The 8,646-nt window shown below is 48.7% G+C and overlaps 1 protein-coding gene across 1 annotated transcript in view; it reads right to left on the bottom strand.

Annotated features, from left to right (window-relative positions):
- Positions 1–8,646, bottom strand: part of XYLT1 (xylosyltransferase 1) — a gene marked incomplete at its 5' end in the record, with an annotated part of 256,894 nt that overhangs the window by 193,826 nt on the left and 54,422 nt on the right. The gene's annotated exons all lie outside the window — the stretch shown is intronic.

Genomic DNA, 8,646 nt, shown 5'->3' with positions numbered 1-8,646 from the left:
ACCCAGGCTGGAGTGCAGTGGCACGATCTCAGCTTACTGCAACCTCCGTCTCCCAGGTTCAAGCGATTCTCCCACCTCGGCCTCCAGAGTAGCTGGGATTACAGGTGTGCAAACACCATGCCCGGCTAATTTTTGTACTTTTAGTAGAGATGGGGTTTCACCATGTTGGCCAGGGTGGTCTCGAACTCCGGACCTCAGGTGATCCGCCTGCTTCCGCCTCCCAAAGTGCTGGGATTACAGGCATCAGTGAGTGTACAGGCTGAGTACAGACTTACAGACGTGGTGATGTCTGGCCCAAGAGCCGGCTCTTAACTGGGGCAACGTTACCCACTTGGACATCTTCCTCTATCTGGAGACATTTTTACTGTCACACTTGGGGAAGGGGAATGCTACCAGCAACTAGTGGGTCAAGTCCAGAGACGTCACTTAAATATTAATATCCTGTAATGCACAGAACAACCCAGCATGATCTGGCCCCAAATGTCAACAAGTTCAAATCCAGACCACTGTAAGGCCTCTGGCTTTCGCTCTGAATGAGCTGAGATTGTCTGGCCAATGAATGAACCCCCTCGTGCCTGCACTGATCATCACACAGACTGTAAGTCCGGAGGTGTCTCGTCTTCCTCCAAGCCGTTCCTCACATTCACAGAGTTAGGAAGAAAGAAAAGACACCTTTTTTATTTCTTCCCCCTGTGCCAAAATCACAGGGTGGAACTCCTGATTTTGAAATGTCCTATTTTATGTGGGACCTAAAAGGATGCCAACCGTCTTCTGGCCTAGTGACAACAGAAGTCGCTTCTTGGAAAGCTGCGGTAACACGGAGGTGGGTAGGGAGAAGCCCAAAGGAAGAAAACAAAATAAACCTAAACCAAACCATGTTTAGCAAGGCCTGGGGGTGCTGGGGTCCCCAAAGGAGGCAGCCTCCGCGTTTGTCTTTCCATGTGAAGGCTGCAGAGAGGGGGCTGGGGCTTCCAGGGTGATTTCTTCAGCGCTTTCCACCTCTAATCTGCAAACCCTAGCCCCGCTCCTTCCAGAAACCCACAGCTTTGCCGATGTTTTGTGTGGGTGATTAAAGCAGAGGACCCGATTCCCCATTGCTGCCTCTCTGTTTGTGAATAATCAAAGGCTAATTAGCCAAGGCCCCATGGGACAAGAAATTAGACGTGCAAGACACCAAAGAGGCTCTGAGAATACAACTGCAAGGGGGATCTGACATGAACGCCAGCAGGGGTTTCTGGGTTGAGATGGGCAGGCGTGCGGAGCCCGGGGCCAAGTGGGGACGGATTTCTCCAGGGCTAGACTGACCCTCGGCTTACACCAAAGGCAGAGAAGGACAGGCCGCCAAGAATCTGGCCTTTCTCCATCAGCTCAGGGATCAGTCAAATCAAAGCATTAAGAATCCAGGGTGAGCTTCGGGATTAGTGAGGGCAAAGGGGACGTTCTCCAGGCTGACACAAACCACTGCGGTTCAAATCCCAGCTCCTCCATTTCCTGGCTGTGTTAGAGTCTAAAGCCTTTGGTCTCATCCGTAAAATGGAATCGAATACAAACAATCAGGAATGACCTTCAAAGTTTCTTTTGGAAGAAGTGTGGAAATGAATGGAGAGGAGGAAGCACTACTCCTGAGTGACTCTTGTGGGCTAGACATTGTGCCCGATGCTTTAGATTTCTGTTTATTGAATTCTTGTAACAACTCAATGTGGTATTGGATATTCCATTTTAATATGAAAATGCCGAGGTCTAGAAGGATAAAGCACTTGCCTGACTCAGGGAAAGGAATCCCCTTTCAATCTGCCTCCAAAACCATGTTTTACTAGTAACGCCACCTTACACAAAGCACTTTTAACTTCTCATGTATACTGCCATGCCAGGTCCGCATAACATATGCCGGGCTGGTGGCCAGGCGCGGTGGCTCACGCCTGTAATTCCAGCATTTTGGGAGATGGAGGCGGGCGGATCCTGAGGTCAAGAGATCAAGACTGTTCTGGCCAACATGGTGAAACCACGTCTCTACTAAAATATAAAAACTTAGCCGGGCATGGTGGCATGCACCTATAGTCCCAGCTAGTCCAGAGGCTGAGGCAGGAGAATCACTTGAACCTGGGAGGAGGAGGTTGTAGTGAGCTGAGATAGGGCAAGACTCCATCTTAAAAAAAAGAAAAAAAGAAAAGAAAAGAAAAGCCAGGCCAGGTGCAGTGGTTCACACCTATAATCAACACTTTAGGAAGCCAAAGCAGGAGGATTACTTGAGGCCAGGAGTTTCAGAACAGCCTGGGCAACGAAGTGAGAACCCCATCTCTACAAAAAGAAAAAAAAATTAGCTGGGTGTGGTGGTGCACGCCTATAATCCCAGCACTCTAGGAAGCCAAGGCAAGAGGATCAGTTGAGGCCAGGAGTTCAAGACCAGCCTGGAGAACAAAGTGAGGACCCCATCTCTACAAAAAATGAAAAAAAAAAACAAAAAAAACTTAGCTGGGTGTGGGGGTGCACGCCAGTAGTCCCCACTACTTGGGAGGCTGAGCTGGGAGGATCACTTGAGCCCAGGAGGTCGAGGCTGCAGTGAGCCACGATCACACCACTGCGCTCTCACCTAGGTGACAGAGTGAGACCTTGTCTCTGTAAAATAAGACAAAAAAACACCCACAACAAATATTTTTCCCAGGGAGCCAGTGTTAAGAGCTATCACGGCTCCATTTTGCAGATGAGGAAACCAGAGCACAAACTAAGTTCCCACTTGCCAAAATTTTTGTCTCCAAGGGAACACCACATCCTCCTATAAAACAAGTCCAAACAAGCGTAAAATCGGTTCAGTCAGGTGACAGCCAGGAGGAGAGGGATGTTGTCACATCCGGGGTTGGGGAGGGAGTGGGCTGGCGGTATACTGTGTCCAGTTTCAGGACCAAGGAACCCTGGCCCATAACTAATGCTCCCTGCACAGCCACCCCATGCCACACACTGAGCCCAGGAGACCTCATCTCACCTTCACAGAACGCCTGGTGGTGTGAGCCCTCATTGCGCCCATTTTACAGATGGGGAAGCTGAGGCTCAAGGAGCTAAAGTCACTTAAGCTATGCTGCTATCAAGTGGAGGACTGCAGTGTTCAATCGGGTTGCTTGTCACATTTCCTGCTACTCCTACGTCCCTCAAAGTCTCTGTGAAGCATAGGGACGGAAGCTGGGAGTCCTGAAAAACTGGTCTATCTGCTGTTGTGGGAGGTTGCCTTGGGACAATCGGCTCTCCCCTCTCTGGCTTCAGTCTTCACCTTTCAGGGAAAGGACTCCACTGAAGGTCCTTCAGCTCTGACCTCCTGTGCTGTTGTTCCTCATAGATCGTCAACTGGTGCTTCCCAATGCAAATGCGATCACCTGTCTCAGGGCCTTTGCACTTGCTGTTCTCCATGCCTCTCGATATCCTCATGGTTCACTCCTCAGGCAACTTGTCGGAGGACATGCCCTAGGAGAGCCACCACTCCCTGCCCCATTGGCATTCGCCATCCCTCTAATTATGTTGCTCCTCAGGCCACGTATCACTTTCCGGGATACTACAGATTATAATCTACAATATCTATTTTTTTTTTTTTTTTGAAATGGAGTCTCATTCTGTCACCCAGGCTGGAGTGCAGTGGTATGATCTCAGCTCACCGCAACTCTGCCTCCCAGCCTCCTGCGTAGCTGGCATTACAGGTGTGGCTAATTTCTGTACTTTGAGACAGGGTTTCGCCATGTTAGTCAGGCTGGTCTCGAACTCCTGACCTCATGATCTGCCTGCCCTGGCCTCCCAAAGTGCTGGGATTACAGGCAGGAGCCACCACACCTGGCCAATATATATAATTATATATATTTGCTTACTGTCTGAATCCTCCAACCAGAATGCAAGACACTTTGTTATGTCCGTTCAGCATCCACAAACCCTGCTATATGACAGGTATCAGGTAAACACTTGCGAAATGAATTCCTGGATACATTAAATCCGTTTCTGTGCACCTACTGCACTTAAGGCAGAGGGGAAATGCATGTGGTTAAACACCTCCCACTCCCACGACCACAGCATCCAGCTCCATGCCTCTATCAACCTGGCCGCCATGTTTAATCAGCAAACCTGAATTGGGGGAACTAACACACAGAACGAGGAGGAGGTGGCCATAAGCCCCAGCAGGCTTCAGAACCAGATGAGAGATTCCACTTGCACAAAATACCATTCAGCCCTCTCCATCCCGTTAGCCCGCTCTTCCTCAAGGAACCTGCAGAACAAACCGTTGTCAAACACCATTGAGTTTAATTACTCAGATGATTTTAATAGTGCAGCCAACTTTAATTACAGGTGCTGCCGCTGCATGGGGTAAAGACACCCTCTGAATTTCTAGTGTCCTTTCCACTTCACTTCTCTAGCTGAGGTCGCCGTATGTGGGAGCTGACTTCGCCTTGACTGCCATAGAGACTGACCAGCAAGGTTTAGGAGAAGAGAGAATTTTTTCTCCCTTGCCCAACTGCATGGGGACCACACATGCTAGATTTCCTCAACTGCTAGAAGACAGCTCTTTTTTCTTTTGAGATAGAGTCTCACTCTGTTGTCAGGCTGGAGAGCAGTGGCAAGATCTCGGCTCACTGCAACCTCCGCCTCCTGGGTTCAAGTGATTCTCCTGCCTCAGCCTCCCGAGTAGCTGGGATTACAGGCATCCGTCACCAGGCCTGGCTAATTTTTGTATTTATTTTTTTATTTTTTAGTAGAGACGGGGTTTCGCCATGTTGGCCAGGCTGGTCTCGAACTACTGACCTCAGTTAATCCGCCCGCCTTGGCCTCCCAAAGTGCTGGGATTACAGACGTGAGCCACCATGCCCAGATGAAGATAGCTCTTAGATAACGAAGGCCCAGGATGGTCTGAAGAAGGAGACTCGTTCTGGTTCTTTGAGAAAGTTTCAGGAAGATGAGGGACACAGGAAGGATTCTGCTTTTTCTCCTATCCTGGTGGACACTGACGACCCAGGATAAACCACGATGCTGCTTTATTAATGACCCCGTTTCAAAGCACCGACCCAGGCAGCAGGAATGGAATCCGGCCGCCTAGGCTTTCTGTTAATGAGATAAGAATTGAAGTTCAAAAATAAACTGTGGGAAGCCTGGTAGGGAAATACCAGATGACAAGAGGATAATCTGGTGACCAAAAGCATAAAAGGTGGCGGGGGTGGGAACCCACATCTAAATCAATAACCAGGTCAGGCGGAATTTGGGGGTCAAAAGAGTGGCTTAGTTGTTAAGAACATGGTGAAAACTGACCTCGGATGGCTCCTTAAGAATCTTAGCTTTGTGGAGATATTTCCGTGCCCCTAACAAAACGCTATCTTTTAGGAAGTGTCCACAGACTCCATTTCTAGGCATTTAACCTTCACATTTACTCGCACTGAAGCAAAATGATATGCGTGTAGGGAGGATTGTTATGGGGTTTTTAATCGCCAAAGACTGGAAACCACCTCAGCCTCAGCAGTCGTGGTATGGTTAAATAAACTATGCTATGTAATTGCAAATGAAAAAAAACGTAGCTATTTTTTTCTTCTTTTTGAGATGGAGTCTCTGTGATTCTCCTGCCTTAGCCTCCTGAGTGACTGGGATTACGGGCACGCACCGTCACCGCACGTGGCTATTTTTTGTGTTTTTAGTAGTGATGGGGTTTTATCACCACACTGGCCACACTGGTCTGGAACTCCTGGGCTCAGGTGATCTGCCCACCTTAGCCTCCCAAAGTGCTGGGATTACAGATGTGAGCCACTGCACCTGGCCTAACTCAGCTATTAAAAAGAATGGGGGTCCTTACCTATGTACTGAACCAGAACAGTCGATGAGATAGGTAAGTGACATAAACAAGACACAAAATAACAGGTACAGTTTGCTGCTATGAGTTCAGAGGAATGGCTCAAGGCACAGTTTAGGGCAATCTGTAAGACTGAATTCAGATCCTTTCTCATTAGCTGTGCAGCTTTGGGTAAGCTACTTTACCTCTCTGGGCCTCCATTCCTTCATCTCTGAATTAGAGCTTTAGTAGGAATTAGTTCGTATATCTGAAGCACACATTCTCAATGAGGATGATATCCTCCCCACCAAGTGAGCAAAATGTGGTTGAGTATGTGTGTGTGAAAAAAATAAACAATCTTAGGCTGGGCGCAGTGGCTCACGCCTATAATCCCAGCACTTTGGGAGACTGAAGTGGGTGGACCAGTTGAGGTCAGGAGTTCAAGACCAACCTGGCCAACATGGTGAAACACTATCTCTACTAAAAATATAAAACAAGCCAGGCATGGTGGCAGGCACCTATAATCCCTGGGCAACAGAACAAAACTCTGTCTCAACAATCATCATCATCATCATCTTGGATATTGCAACGGTTACTGGCACCCCCAAAGCTCAACCCTACCTGATAAAATCTTATCCCACAATATTTAATCTCTCTCACTAGGGAGAATTTAAATTAAATTAAATTTTTCTGCTGGGGAGGGTGATAATGAGAGAAAGCTTCAGTAATATTGAGCTGAAGTACTCAGAACAGCGTGAAGCCGATGGGGATGACATTTACCTTGCAATGTCGCTGCCAAGCTTAAATACAATGATAGATGCAAAGGTCACAATGCTAGATGCAAAGGTCACAATGCGAAGGCGTTTCATCAGACCCCACCACAACAACAGGTGGCGTATGCTAATAATCAGCTCTCACTTCTCAGATGAGGAGTCGGAGGTCTACAGAAGGGGAAAGACCAGGCCAGAGGTCAGCACCTAAGCTGGAATTTTCCCATGATCTCTCTCTCTCAGACTAAGAGCTTCCTCTTTATGTTCCAATGGTGCTTGGAAACCACATGGTCTGCTTGTTCTGGTACCTTCCCTAAAATACATGTCAGGGCTGGGCACAGTGGCTCACACCTGTAATCTCAGCACTTTGGGAGGCCAAGGTAGGCGGATCACTTGAGGTCAGAAGTTCAAGACCCGCCTAGTCAATGTGGTGAAGCTCCATCTCTACTAAAAATACAAACATCAGCCAGGCGTGGTGGCATGTGCCTGTCATTCTAGCTACTCAGGAGGCTAAGGTGGAAGAAGAGCTTGAACATGTGAGGGGGATGTTGCAGTGAGCCAAGATCACACCACTGCACTTCAGGCTGGGCAAGAGAGTGAGATTCCATTTCAAAAAATAATCATAATAAAATAAAACACATGTCAAGGTCAACCCAGGCCCAGGTACCACGATGTGTCCTCACTCTGCTGAGCATCAGCGTAAGACACTGCGTCTAGACCAGGGGACACTATCGTAGTGGACAGCCACAAGCACCTCATCCTATCTGCTGCTGGTAACCTGCAAAGCCTCCTGGTCCTCCCTCCTCCTCCTCTTGTGAGGCCCTCTGGATAAATTTCCATCTGAACTGAGCACTGAGAACAGATCCACCTGCCATGAGTAATGGCCCGTCAGTCATTTGGACACAGGGCAGTGGGAGACAGATGTGTTTTCCTTGATGGCAGCCAGAACGCTCTTTGTCAAATCTCCAGTTCCCCACCACGGTGCAGGTGTTAAGACCTATTCCAGCTCCCAGGTGTGATGGTCCTATGGTTGTTTCCTTCCTTTGTCTCGGTTTTAATTTCGGTCTTACTTTGTTTTGTACACCCTCACAGACTGCCATAAACCCTTCCTGAAACAGGGATGGTGTAAAGAGATGAATCGACAAACACACAGAACTTCAAAAGGTTCCAGAAAAAAACCACCACTGGCGCAAGAACTGGTTACCCAATCCTCCAAGGCTTTTCAGGAAGGCTGGGGAAGGAGGGGTTGGCCTTGGGTCTAGATGGGTGAGGGCGAGAGAAAAGAGGGAAAGAGAGCACAACATGTGACCATGACCTTGACGTAAGGTGATCAGCTGGGGTGGGGGTGGCATGATGGGTAGGGAAAGGGGGTACATGGGATAGGAAAGGGGAGGACTAGAAGTTTAGTCATGGTGGCCTCAGAAGACAGACCACCCACTGATTCTTTGGTTTACTCACTTATTCATTCATTCAAGAACTACCACGGGCAAAGCACTGGGCTTCCTGCATGAGTACGATGGTGAAAAAAAGAATGACATGGTCCCCTTGGCCGGGCATGGTGGCTCACACTTGTAATCCCAGCACTTTGGGAGGCTGAGGAGGATGGATCGCCAGAGGTCGGGGGTCTGAGACCAGCCTGACTAACATGGAGACACCCTCATCTCTGCCAAAATTACAAAATTAGCCAGGTGTGGTGATGCATGCCTGTAATCCCAGCTACTCGGGAGGCTGAGGCAGGAGAATCCCTTGAACCCGGGAGGCGGAGGTTGCAGTGAGCCAAGACAGTGCCATTGCACTCCAGCCTGGGCGACAAGAGTGAAGCTCTGTCTCAAAAATAATGACATGGTCCCTGCCCTCATGGAAATCATATTTAGTTTAAGGGTTGGCAAACTACAGCTGTAAGACCAAATCTGGCCTGCAATCCTCTCTTGCGAACCAACGTTTCATTGGAACACGGCCACTCTTGTTCATTTACATCTTATCTACACCTCCTGTGCAGACACTCCAGCAGAACTGCTTCGTGGTGACAGAGCCCACGTGGCCGGCAAAGGCTCAGGTATTTACTAATCTATCTGGTCCTCCACAGACGGT

Source organism: Sapajus apella, unplaced genomic scaffold (assembly GCF_009761245.1).
Source record: "Sapajus apella isolate SASKATOON/1434 unplaced genomic scaffold, GSC_monkey_1.0 scaffold51, whole genome shotgun sequence".
Taxonomy (NCBI): domain Eukaryota; kingdom Metazoa; phylum Chordata; class Mammalia; order Primates; family Cebidae; genus Sapajus; species Sapajus apella.
The sequence above is the reverse complement of the archived record's forward strand: the minus strand, read 5'-3'. Positions and strand labels throughout refer to the sequence as shown.